The sequence below is a fragment of the Egretta garzetta genome, unplaced genomic scaffold, assembly GCF_000687185.1.
Source record: "Egretta garzetta isolate BGI_Z169 unplaced genomic scaffold, ASM68718v1 scaffold40, whole genome shotgun sequence".
In the NCBI taxonomy this organism is placed as follows: domain Eukaryota; kingdom Metazoa; phylum Chordata; class Aves; order Pelecaniformes; family Ardeidae; genus Egretta; species Egretta garzetta.
The window spans coordinates 981,069-995,391 of record NW_009258484.1 but is presented as its reverse complement, the minus strand read 5'-3'; positions in this window follow the sequence as shown (position 1 = coordinate 995,391).

Below are 14,323 nucleotides of genomic sequence, written 5' to 3'. Positions count from 1 at the left end.
TGTATTGAATTTGTTGGCTACCTCTCTTTATACAATTTCAAATTATAAACACTCCCTCAAACATTTTTACATCTAGTTTAAAGTTGAGACTGCCTAAATGTTTTGGCAATAAAGTCTAAATACTAAAGATTAATTCTTACACCAGATACCTTAAAAGACTTTAATGAAGATAGCCAAATACTGTGCACTCTGCATCAGGCTTAAGCTCATTACAATGTCTCTTCCTTTTTTGGGTGAAGAACACTCACTCAGGCTAAGTGAGAAAAAGCAAAGTCCCAATTTAGAAACGTGAAATATCCCCTGCATAACTCAAGTTTACTTACTGAAAAGGAGATTGAATTCACTACAGAGAGCTTCACTCTTGCGCAGATTTATGCACGGCAGAAAGCCTTATTACCAAAGGTTAGTCTGCTAAAGGCTTTCTTGTGGTCCAGGCTGTCTGTATTTTCAGGCAGAGTACACACAGGGTGATCACACCAGCAGCTGCACTTCCACTGGCTTGTGGAAATAGTCAGAAAGTGTTGGAGAATGCTTACATGAAGACATTCATGCCGGTCTGACAATCACTCCAAACTGCTATTTCAGCTAGCACCACATACGGTGTATTTTCAGCTGAGACCAATTTGTGCATTGAGTCTAACCTAACTACTAACAAAAAATATAATGATACAAGCAATCTAACAATATTGAGATTGAGCTGGATTAGAGGGAACAGAAATCTTTCCCAAGTGAAGCCTGGGGAAGGAGATAGGACTTTAGCAGTGGGAACATACGTCACGCAATATAACCTGCCATGAGGGGTGGGATCAGGGACATGGTTTCTGCTTCTTTCTCTTTTGGTGCAGTATTAAAAATCTATCCTGGCAAAAAAAACCCTAGGGCACAATATTATCCCAGAATTTTTTGCCTGTGTGTTGGAACTATCTCTGCATATAAAGATTGTACTGGATGATCTGGGATGTTTGGACTCTTCACTATGTGACTGGCTGACTACATTATGGTGTACCCGAAAGTACCTCTGCAATCAAGCGAATACCATGTCATCTCTGCTGGTGCAGACTTGTAGGATTCACCTACACTTAGATGAGTCTCTAATCACCTAACTTCCTCAGCTGCATTTTGCCCCTGAGGACCTTCCTTTCCTGCTTTTGTGGATAGAGATGGATTTTAACTGTGTGGGTGGGGTCTGTGGTCTTCTCAAAACCTTGGTCCCCTGCTTGTCCACACCAGCTTACCTGATCCAGCACATCACTGTTCTGGTGCACGTTTACTTGGATTTCCTTCTGTTGGGAAATCTGTACTTGTGAGATGATTATACATATTCAGGTTTTGTCCCAGTTTCAGTAACTGTCACAAATATGCCCTCAGGTCTGGAAAGAGAAAGCTCTCCCCAGTTATCCAGTTCGAGTATATGTACGAACTTCTCCAAATCAAAGCATTGCTTAATTTTAACAGCAGAAAGAAGGTCTACTGTAAAAGTTTTGAAAAATAGCTGGTCAAACATCTGTTGTGTTGAAAGCTGTAGCACATAGTCATTTTAACCAGGCAGGTCTCCACAGGAAACACTGTGTGGCCTTGTGTGATAGCCTGAACAGCCTTGTGCTTCCTTCTTATCAAGCCTGATCACCTGTGCTTTCTCAGTCTGTACGCCTTCTGACTATGCTGTTAGTTAGTAGCTGTACATAAATGAACAACTCTGCTTCAGGGACGTCATGTCATATGAGGAAAGCCGTTGTATCCATGTTGTTCAGAGACAGCTTCCTTTACAGTGGGTTGGCTCATCCCACAGCACATGAGTCCAAGCTTTCTCTCAACCTTGAAATTCTTTGGTCATAGAATCATAGAATTTTTTTGGGTTGGAAGGGACCTTTAGAGGTCATCCAGTCCAACCACCCTGCAGTGAGCAGGGACACCGCTAACTAGATCAGGTTGCTCAGAGTCCCGTCCAACCTGGCCTTCAATGTTTCCAGGGATGGGGCCTCAACCGCATCTCTGGGCAACCTCTTCCAGTGTTTCACCACCCTCATTGTAAAAAATTTCTTCCTTGTATCTAGTCTAAATCTACCCTATTTTAGTTTAAAACCATTACCCCTTGTCCTGTCACAGCTGGCCCTGCTAAAAAGTCTGTCCCCATCTTTCCTATAGGCCCCCTTTAAGTACTGAAAGGCTGCAACTTCTTGTGCTGAGGGCTCCAGAGCTGGACACAGTACTCCAGGTGAGGTCTCACCAGAGCAGAGTAGAGGGGCAGAATCACCTCCCTCGACCTGCTGGCTGTGCTTCAAAACCAATGTGAAGTCTGTGTTGCAACCCAGCAGAATGACTTGTCATGAAACTGAGGGCAGGTGATGCATGTTGTGGGGTATGGTATGAAATCATGTAAGAAGGACTGAGGATGGAAAGCCCGCTGGACATCTGTACATATGGCAGAGGGAGCACACCTTGTATGCCAGCTCAGTAATATCTATGGACTGAGGACCCAGAGTGAACTACCAGCTGGTGATAGTAAATTTTTATCTTGAAGGGAGCTCCAAAGAAACTCTAGGAGTAGAATGACACTTCTATGCAATGGACAATCAGGGAACTCAGAGAGACGTGCTGAGATAAGTTTTTGACTGCATAGAAATACAAAATAATCAGTTCATAGTCTGCTTACTGGTGGCTCTCCAGTTGTCCTGTAATAATCCCTGTATGTTTACTCAGGGATGCCTTATTCTGAGGTATTTTTTGCTTGCTTTTTTCAGTAACACCATTCATTCAACCTCCATAACCCTACCATAAAAATTCCCATCACGAGGTTGCATTCAGTATTCGTAAATTGTTACAGTTCCATGTCTGTCACCTGATTGAAATCTGATATGTTCATCTTAACTTCTTAAAAGTAGTGATGTACTGCCAAGATGCTAAGGATACCAGATGTGATGAAAAGGATGATTGCGTTAGGAGGGAAAAAATCCTAAGAGTGAATTAGCTGGGCCTGTTTCAGGGAGCTCTGGAAGACTGCTATCCAAAACAGACTCTTTCTTTGTTAAAAGCAACATCAGGAAATCAGATTCCCCAGCTACACTGCTGTTTCAGCAAGTTATTCCCTTGAAAAAAAACCCCGAACATGAGTAATTTACATCAAGCTGTGTCTTAACTAACAGCATCTTAGACCATAACCCAAAAGTTCCATTTGTCACACTGGTGTTTGAAGGCCAGTCACTTCTGCAGCTTTGTCTAGGTGATAGTCATTAGCTGCAGACCTTCCTTTTTCCTGGCTACTGTAAAGACCAAGAGCCATAATCTGTCTATTTACTGCAGTGCAAACGATAGGCATCTACCTCAATTTCTAACTCCAAGACAAGAACGATATAGACCTCCCACTCACATCTCCCTTTGTTGTAGTTAGGAAGTGCTGGGAGCAAGACTATCTGATATATCAACCCTCTGACACCATGCGTTTAAAGGTTTTATTCAGATTCAGAGTCACAGCTCCTCCTCTTTCGGTAACATAATCAACTCAGATTGGAGACATAGTACAAAGAAAAAAAAAAAAAAAGAAAGAAGAAGACTATGATTTAATCCTGCCTCCACTAAAATTAATGTCAAAACTCCCACTGGTGTCTGTAGGGGTAGGATGTCTCCTCCCGGATAATATCCACCTACTATCTCTAATCAAACAGCTCATAGAATCTTTGTCCAAGTCATATTTTTTGCATCTCCCAAATTAAGCTTATGAAGTGACCTATCCTTCTGGTACCGTGTGGGTCAGTTAATGAATGCTGCTGCTTCAACCCTGATGAAGGGTTTGTGTACCTGAAAGCTTGTCTGTTACTTGGAGCTATAGCCATAGCCCAAACAAAAACCTCTTGCTTTCCTGTAGATTGTTGAAAGTGACAGAGAGAATAAAAAAGTAATAATGGTATACACATACAAATATCTTAAGGGTGGAAGTCACGAGGACGGAGCCAGACTCTTTGCAGTGGTGTCCAGCGACAGGACAAGGGGCAATGGGCACAAACTCAAACATAAGAGGTTTCAGTTGAATATGAGAAAAAATTTCTTTACTCTGAGGGTGACAGAGCACTGGAGCAGGCTGCCCAGGGGGGTTGTGGAGTCTCCTTCTCTGGAGATATTCAAAGCCCATGTGGATGAATTCCTGTGCAACCTGCTCTAGGAGAACCTGCTTTAGCAGGGGGGTTGGACTAGATGATCTCCCGAGGTCCCTTCCAACCCTTGCTATTCTGTGATTCTGTATCATAGCAAGAAAGCTAAATAATTAAATTACAGAAGTAAAGGTTTACCACATTGAATAGTGCAGGGAAACAAACATGGGGGAATCTCTGCTGTGTACTAGGGAGGAGATTGGTTAACCTGATCATGATATTATTCTGTGACCTGAGAGTACTTCTAAGGTGCTGGGCTTGTGTATGTCATGCCATCATCCTCATGTTCAGGTGATCCTGCTTCATACAGGGATTTCCTCCCCATGCTGTGGTTTGCCTGAGGGCGAGGTGGTGACCGAGGGGGAGGTGGTGACCAAGGGGGAGAGCAGGGCCAGATCAGCTTCTGATAGTGCCTCATCACCCATGAATGAATAAAAGAGCATCCAGGAATAGGAGACATACAGAAAGTCTGGTTTGAATCCTCAACATTTGTTACTTCTTACATGGTAATTTTCCACTGCAAAAATATTTTTATTAGCATTCACACAGTAACCACAGTTAGATCATAACCTCACAATCTGATTAGATGGCAGTGTCTCAGCAATACTAGAAGGTGAGTCATAAATGTCACCAACTAAGCCTTGTCATGATCGTTGTTGACCTGGAATTTTGGGTAGGGAGAAAATGAAAGATCCGAAAGAGATGGTTAGCACTGGATCTGGGATCTTAGTGCTGAAGGTGTCATCATTGTCAGTGTAGTGTATTTTAATGATTAAAACGAAGCTACCATTGGACTGTCCTTGAGCAGAAGGAAGACAGTCCATGATTAATGGCTTGATTGGGTTCTTTAGCATTTCTAAGTCACAAGCATACAGGTAACATCTGACTCTGGTTGCTTATATAAAATTTACAGGAATTTTTTTTCACTTCAGAGTGGCTGGTTGCTCTCCTAAGCTCATTTGAATCATACTATAGAACTGGGCTGCAAATTTTGACATTTACTAAATGCACAAAACTATCCACATGGTAAATTCATGGTGACTGCGTGCATGGTCTGTATGGATAAATGAGGCAGACGCAATCTAAAGATTCACAGTGAACAAACTGCAGATGCATATACTTTGCACATATAGCTTACTGTCTCTCTATGATCAGCTGATACAGCCTGATATTCTCTTGTTGTTTCAGTCAGCTGTGCTCCTACTCACAGGCAATTCTGGCTGTGAAACCAGAAGCGTAGGGGCTTTCTGAACTTTGAATCTTAGCCTCTAGACGCCAAGAGCCAAATGACTTGAAATGGTTTTTTGCTGCCTGATTCATGGGGTCAGCCCTGGTATCCTGGCTGCCAGGGGATGAAGACTTTCCGACAACTAAGGTTTTCAATGATGAAACTGAAACGAATGCTGAATTTTATAGTCATCTGCTGCCACACTTCTATTGACATAACTCTACTTGATTCATGAGGAGTGCCAAAAATTACGTGAAATAGTTTCTCATTGCACTGGTGTTTGAAAAATGAGTTTGATTTCAGGACAAGGAGGGGAATACATAGGGGCATTTCCACGTAAAAGAAAATTTTCACAAATGCAACTGAGTCTTTAAGCCTTTTTTAGAACTCTAGTTGACACTGCTGGAGTAGGGGGTTTGGACCAGATGACCTCCCAGAGGTGCCTTCCAACCATAAACATTCTGTGATTCTGTGATTTCATGAACCACATATCCTGAACTATTATGGAATCATTAAGAAGGCAAAAAAAAGTGGCAAACCTATGAGGCCATCCACAAACTAAATCAAAATCAATAGCTTATTCAATACCAAAATAGATCTCCAATAGTACAGCTGTTTCAGGAAAGTATGAGCAAGTTCATTACTGTCACATTAGTAGGGATGTTCATCCTTGTTATAGCTAAAACAGCTGTCTTTTCTGCTGAAGAACTACTTGATGGAATATGTCTGCCTGGTCTGATGGCAGCGAAGCCAGAAAGGGGAGAAAATATGGCAAAGTGGCTCTGAGGAGGATGTGAGAGAATGACTCTGGGAAGTTACCACATGCCTGGGCAAAGCATTACGGATTCTAACAGTGGGGAACAATTCAGGCTTGGCAAGGAGATCGATAACATGATCTAATAAGACTTTTCCATCTGTAATGTCTCTGATCTGCAGCTGGAGAAATAATAAATACACATTTGATGTACAGCTGTTTTGTTCCAGACTCGCTTCTGTTTGGATTGTGGCATGACATCTCGCTGGCTCATGTTTTCGGAGTCCTTTCTGAGGACTGGAGATGGAGGAGAGTACATATTCAGGTATTGTCCCAATAGAGTTAGGGCTTATTTGAGACACACATGATGATCTTGGGAATGCTCCTGGGTCATCTGCAGACTTATACAGGAGGTGTTGCCTTGCAGTGGTCACATGCACTTTTCCCAAGGTCTTGGCACTATTGAATAAGCCGTTCCAAAGACAACCTCATTCATACCCAATTTTATACAAAAATACAAAAGAAAAAAATAAAGCAATATACATCTTTAAAAAGCTCTCTGCCAGTATTCCTCTTTAAAAGTTCTACTTACTGTATTTCCTGTCTCTGACCAGCTGGGATCCAGAAATTAGTTATCCTTCTGCCCTCCCTGGAAAGAACAGTCTTTCCTAATTAAATCATAGTTGCTTTTTTCTAGACATGGAACAAGGGGACTCAGCAGTCTTACTCACCACTCCATCTATATCTTCCACTGCACTTTGCAATCAAGGTCTTAAAAGACAGAAAGAAGTCCTGCTAAGTCCTCCAGACAAATGGATCTAGGTGTCTGTAAACAGGTGGATCTGTACTTGCCATTGAGAACTGTGGGGTCTGGATTTGCTGTAGATCACGGTGACAGACTGGCAGTGACAGGCAGGCACCTGAGCTCTGGGGGGTTGCAGAGACACTGATGACATTAAGAGGTTTCTTAGACCTCTTTTGAAGTACTGACAATAGCCTGAAGAACCTGCGGTAAACTTCCCCAAGTCACTCCTGTCTATACCCCGGAAAATATCTCCGTCTCTTGCCAGTAGTTTTTGCACTGATGTAATCTTCTTAATTAATAAATGTCCTGTTTTAATTCTGTTTAGCAACACATTCACATCACATGGCTTCAGTGTGGCCCTGACTCAGGCCACATGTTCCATTATGGGAAATACAGTGGTTGAAAAAACTGTTAAATATTTTGCTGAGAAAAAATTAAAGGTAATTGGACTAGTAATTAGAGGGATAAATGCCTGTGATTCAACCCAGACATGATTAAAACAACCCTAAAAAGTATCAGCAGGAGTTATAATGAATGATTATAAAGCAGGCATGCAGTAAGCAGCGCTCCTCATAGCTTAAACATCTGACAGACCATGACCAGCAGCATCTTTCATTTCATAGTGGTATACCCCAGGGATCAGTACTGGACCTGATGTTGCTCAACATTAATGTTAATGACTTGGGCAATGGGACAGAGTGTACCCGCAGCAAGTTTGCAGAGACTACAAAACGAGGAGGAGTGATTGATACACCAGATGGCTGTTCTGCCATTCAGAAGACAGGCTGGAGAAATTGGCCACAGGGATCTCCTGAAGTTCAGCAAAGGCAAAAGCCAAGTTGTGCGCCTGGGGGGGAATAATCCCAGGCACCAGTACAGACTGTGGGCTAATTGGCTGGAAGGCAGCTCTGCAGAGGGGGACATTGGGTCCTGTTGGGTAACACATCAACCATGGGTCAGCAATGTGCCCTCATGGAAAAGCAGGCTAATAGCCTCCTGGGCTGCATTAGGAAGAGCACTGTCAGCATGTCAGGATCTTTCCCCTCTACTCAGCACTGGTTAGGCCACACTTGCACTACTGAGAGAGCTGAGACTGTTCAGCCTGGAGAAGAGAAGGCTCAGGGAGATCTCAGCAAACTTCATAAATACCTGAAGGGAAGGTGTAATAAAGGGGGAGTCAGGCTCTCCTCAGAGGTTAGCAATGACAGGACAAGAAGCAATAGACAAAAAATGAAATACAATAAATGCCATTTAAACATAAGAAAGAGCTTTTTTATTGTGAAGGTGGTCAATCACTGGCAGAGGTTGTCCAGAGGGATTGTAGAGTCTCCGTCCTTGAAGATACTCAACACCTGACTGGATGCAGACCCAAGCAACTTGCTCTACCTGCACTTGCTTAGGCAGAGGGTTGAACACGATGATCTCCAGAGATGCCTCCCAGCTTCAGTCATTCTGTGATTCTGTGATGTCCAGGGGAAGTGTAAAGTTTATAATATTTTCTACAGATAACATAAACAATGTGGTTTGTAGATGAAAGTGATCACCTCTCACACAGGCGATTCTAACACATTTATTACTACACAATGAGTTAATTATTGGAAATTACAGAGAAAGATGGCAGGGCAGTTGATAAAAAGATGTTTGAAACTAGTAATTTTTTCTTTTTTTTCCCCCCCATACATTTGAGTATGCCAGACCTATACAAATATCACAGCACCTAATTTACACGGACTCAGATGAAGTTAAATATAAGGTACAGTATATAAAGAGGGAATTCCAGTTATCCTAGTCCATAGCTACATCTATACTATAAATGGTATATGGGAACGAGACGAAGCACTGGACACAGCACTCTGCTGATAGTGCACTGCATAACATGGTTTTGGCCCACGCCAGCTGCACTTTTTGAGCCAATACCATGCATTAATCTGTGAATAACAGATTCCAGGAAATGTTCCAACAGAGAGCATAGACAAGGCTGCACAGATTTTGCTTTCTTTTTGCTAGCAGACTTTGCACTCTCAGTTAACTCTTACACACTTTACCAAAGTGCATACAATGCAAAGCTTCTGTGTCAGGTTAAAATAACATGTTATTTCACACACTGTAAAGCAGAGAAGGGGAAAAAAAAGCCATTCCTCCCCAGCCCCTGCTAAGAAAATTAAGCCACAGGGGCACCAGCTGGTAAAAGAAGCTGAGGGCAAAGTGCTGCGTAGGGTGGATGCAGACTTCACGTGCCACTGGATCTAAATGCATGAGCAAAGTCTCTAGTTCTGTTTTTGTTTAGCAGTATAGGTATGGAAATTAGAAACAAAAGCCAAGAAACCTCAGCAGGCCAGAGATTCATCAGATCAGAAAGTGAAGCAAGAATGAAAAACCCAACACATGAAGATGGGTGAACTTTATGGTCCAAAGTAAGTGCTGATGCCATTCCTCCGAGTTGCACGTTTCATCGCAGAGGTTACTTCTGTTTAACAAGGAATAAATCCGTAAAGGAAAGCTTGAGCTCTGTGGCATTTAAAAGATGCCAGCTAAAGCAGCAAGAAAATAAGCATTTTAATCTAGTACGATATTAGGAATAAATTGCTATAGCTGCATAAACTGCAATGCTTAACAACCCTTTCAGTGAAAAGGTAATTCAATACATCTGAAGTAATTGCCAGCATTTCCCTCCAGCGCAAGATTTCAAAAGCACACCTTCTCCTTTGTGTCACCTTTCTCCAATCATATAGTTTTATAGCATTTCAAGAAAATACAAGTATGAAAGTATGCGGTTTATGCAGGAGAGAAGCAGAGGCAAACCTTCCTTTAATAATTGAACATGAAGCCCTGTGCCATAGTGAATTTCAAAAATACTTTCTACATCACACACGGTCTAATTACAAAGAGGAGCTCTATGTATCTCATACTATCACCAGGAGTTTCTGCAGCTCAGTACTCAAAGGAATCAGGTCTTCTTTTACTTGAGCTGTGCCTAGACACTGGTATCCCTACTCAGACCCTCTGTCTGGGATTGGCATTTAGTAATTGTGAGCAGTGAAGGAACAAAATTTGAGCAGTAAAGGAACAAAACGCAATACACATTTATCTTTCAGGCCTACTGCCTCCATCAATTACCTTACTAAAATACTTTGTGGACAAAAAGTAGAATTCATTAATTCTGTGTTGCTATTCTAGATCTTTTGACAGACGAGACATGAAAAGTGATACTAGGTTTACATAAAAGATGGTCACTTGTATAGCATCTTTTCATTTGTCAAAAAGGAAATGGTAAAAAAAACCCTTCTGGACATTATTTAAGATTTCACACCATTATGCAATGGTTGTTCAGTCTAGGTTACAAACCCTCTACCCTGGAGCAGATGCTTGGTTTTGCTCACACAAACCTAACTTGCTAAATTATATTGGCTGTACTGGCGTTGCCATTGACACTGGAGGGAAATGCTGGCAATTACCTCACATGTATTAAATTACCTCTTCACTGAAAGTGTTGTTAAGCATTGGAACAGGCTGCCCAGGGAATTGGTTGAGTCCCCATCCCTGGAAGTATTTAAAAGACAGGTAGACGAAGTGCTCTAGGGACATGGATTGGTGCTGGGGTGGCAGGGTTAGAGTAACGGTTGGACTTGATGATCTTAAAGGTCTTTTCCAATCTAAACGATTCTATGATTCTATGTAGAAATATACCTTGTAAACACTCCATGTTAGGTGAGAGGAACCTAATCTCTGTTCGTAGTTGACACAGATGATGTATTTTATTTTTAAAATATATCACCACTCCTTTCCCAAGTAACAGAGATGCACCTTGGTCTTCCTGAAGCAGCAAATCTGCTCAGTTCGTCTGCTTGGCTAAAGGGAGCAATGAGGACCTACAGTTGGGGGAAAGGAAGTACAAACAAGGACTTATCCAGTCTTTATCTTTTTTAAGGCAGAAAGGCTATTTAAGGTTCTGTAATGGGCAAAACGCTGAAAACAAGGAATTAGGGAGAGGGATAGAGACAGAAGGCAGCCAGCTAGCCCAGAATAAGTCACAAGACTCATATTATACACACCATTTATAGTAGCGAATAAAAAGCATGAAGGCCTGTTTCCTACCTGTGGGGGGAAATGGCACTTCGTGGCTCTCTGTGGGGCTTAATACTCCACCCTGCTTTAAACAAGATGGCCTTGTCTGTGCTTCCTATTGGGAACAGTCCTTTCTCTTCATTGTCTCCTGAACTATGTCCAGGCGCTGTCTGGTTGTCATAGGCAAAATTCAGTCCAAGGAGAATACTATCAGCTATATAACATGGATCACCAAATGTCAGTGCTCCAGCTTGTTTCCCCTCTCTGTTTAGTTTGCTAGCATAGACACAACTGTAAGTATTAGCCTGGCACTCTCCCCTTGCCATGCAGTAGCATTGTGTATATTGAGCTTTCTGACACTACCATAGGATAATATCTCTTCCCCAATTTATATATATGAACATATATCTCACTTTGAGTGGCATGTGAAGGTACCAAATGTTTATCTATCTGGCATCCATTGGCAAAGAACTTGAGGAAATGTAGGCCTGTCCGATGACAATATGCCCAGCTAAAGGATCTAATCTGTTGCCAAGCACACCAGGACAGGCAGTCTGCATGTTGTCCATGGAGCACCCAGATGGATCAGGAGGCATGTCACAGCTACCAATTCTCCTATGAGTATAGCTGCTCTCATAAAATCACAAAAAGTACCACCATCAGAGTAACAAGATGAGATTTTTTTTATGGCATTTTGATGTCAATTGTTAGCTACTGATGAGGAAACCAGAGAAGGGTGATCTGGAAAACGGTGAAATGGAACTGGAACTCAGAAGAGAGGATTTAATTTTTTCTGCGACTAAGTGTCTCCATCTGTCAAACTAAGACAATGATGTTGATTTTTTTTTTGTAAGACACTTGAGGATCTGTTGACTAAAAAAAGTAGCTAATATTCTTGTATTTTCCAAGCATAAGAACAGCTATTTTAATTTCTATTTAATATTCCTCTCACTAAAAATTAATCTCAAAACACATATACTAAAATGGAGAGAATGCCTTTGATTTTTCTATTATTTATTTCCAGGTTTATTAGGTCATTAGACAAGTGGAATTTTGAGTGTTTTAACCAGGTTTTTTGCTAGTAATAAACACTGTTTGGCACTTAGTAGCAATGTCAAAGGAATAACCTTTTGTTGGTTTGACCGATACTTGTTGTTAATCACTTTGAGAGAATCTGTAAAAAGAATGCAGCTGTAACTATATAGTTTTGTTATAAGAAGTCTTTTATTTTGTCCCTTCTTTTAGTTAATGTATAACCTGAAAACAGTCTGTCTAGAGTCTTCCTAAAAAAAAAAAATGCTGCGTTGTTTTGGTGTATAGCTAATTTCAAAAGCCTCCACTTTACACAAATAGCATTTAATTGAAACACAAAGTCCATGAGATAACGTAAATAATATTTCTTTATAAAATTTCAGTTTAATCTTTCTAAAAGTAATATTTTTTAAAATTTTTCCTGGTTAAAAAAGAAAGGTAAGCCAACAATGAATGAGCATAGCTGAAGTAGGCATTTAAAATACACTAAGGAATAGATCTACTCAATTTTTCATGTAGAAGAATACCACAGATGTTATTTTTCCTATTCACTTCTTTTAAAACAAATTCAACTTCCTTGACAGTTTTCAATGTTGTAACATTTTTTGATATATTTCTTGGGGGCTAAATTAAAGTAATGAGAATTTTGCTCTGTTTAGCTGTTTACAAATATCACATGTGCCTTTACTACTAAAGCTCCTACAGTCAAGACGCTGCTATGTGAATGGTCCATGGTGAGAGCACCAAGGTGCCACCACAGGTAATTCTAGGGATCTTTGAAGAAACAACAAAAGGGTAAGAAAGTAATATAAAACCCAAAGCCTGGTGCCTATATAGAGAGAAAAATTTAGTCTCCACAGACAATACCAAGATGAACGGAACATTATTTAAGCTTAAAAATGTGAACCCTGAGAGGAAAAGGTAGTATAAGCAGTTTAAGGCTGACATCCATGCAATGCAGATATCAGGCTGTACAATACAGTGCTTTTGTTCAAACTAGAGAGGGAGAAATAGGGCTGGGTGAAACTTCTTGCTGAATCATGCGAAGAAAGAATCAGGCATTATTAAGAATAATTTTTTTTCTCCTTTTTTAGGTTTTGTTTCATCAGTCTTGTGGGCAAGCATGAGAGTATACTGATGGGAATGTTTATAAGAGTATGGAAAGATTTGTACATGGATGTCAGTCATCTATTACATTTTGGACCTCTTAGGAAATTTCAGGTCAACTTGGCAAAGGGGTATTCGACACAGAAGACAGAAATCTATGAGACAGCATAGGATTTGTGGTGCTGCTTTTCAGGGTAGTTTATTTTATGTCTTTGATCCATTTATGTTTTACCTTTAAGGAAAAGGATAAACAAATTTTTGTTTTGGAGAAGTCACTTTTAGTTATTTTGTCTTGTTTTTTATCACAGGCAAATTTGGGAAGCAGGCTTTATACATATTAAACTAAGCCAAGTTAACATGACAGCAAAGCTCAGAGAACCAGTTCAGGAATGTTTTGACCACATAGATCCACTTTTGTGGCTGAATTAGTTCAATGACACTGAAAAAGAGTTTATTGCTTTGACAATTTCGAGGTCCTTCTCCACCAACACAGGGGGTACCACTATGACAATATCCATTTTGTGGACTGTCACAATTTGAAGCTGCTCTGCTGTAGTGGCCTATGGATGTTGTAATTTCTTGGAACATTGGGATTGTCTTTCTCTCATGAGTATCAATGCAGATATACCCCAGTACCCTCTATTCCTCCTCTCTTGTTGTGTTGTTGCTTATACGGCATAGGTTAAATGAATGGAAATGAGAGCACTGTTGTTATGAGTTTGACGAATACAGACAATGAAGGCCTTGATGATGAAGAAGATGCAAAATTAAGTATATGGTGATGGCATATTTAAATGTGAAGTACTGTTAATTCCAGGGCAGTTTTGTCATGCACCCATAATGTCTTTACCTTTTAGCTCCCACTTTTTTTCATCTTATCCAATATACAAAAAACATTCATTGTAGTCTCCTCTGTTCAATACTTTTCAAATAATGAATGTTTATGAATATTTATCCTCCTACATCACAAAGAAAAGCATGTAGATATGAGTCCTAGCTTCCATAAAATCACAAGGTAACAATTAAATGTGTAATTATAAGATTTCAATATTTTTAAAGCAAACATGAATATTTAGTGATCTTATAGGTCACTTATGTGCACCTGCTGCTATCAAAACTGACAGATTATGGAGTGCTGCCAGTTACAAATTCTTTGATATAATTTTTTTCATACAGGTTACCAAAGG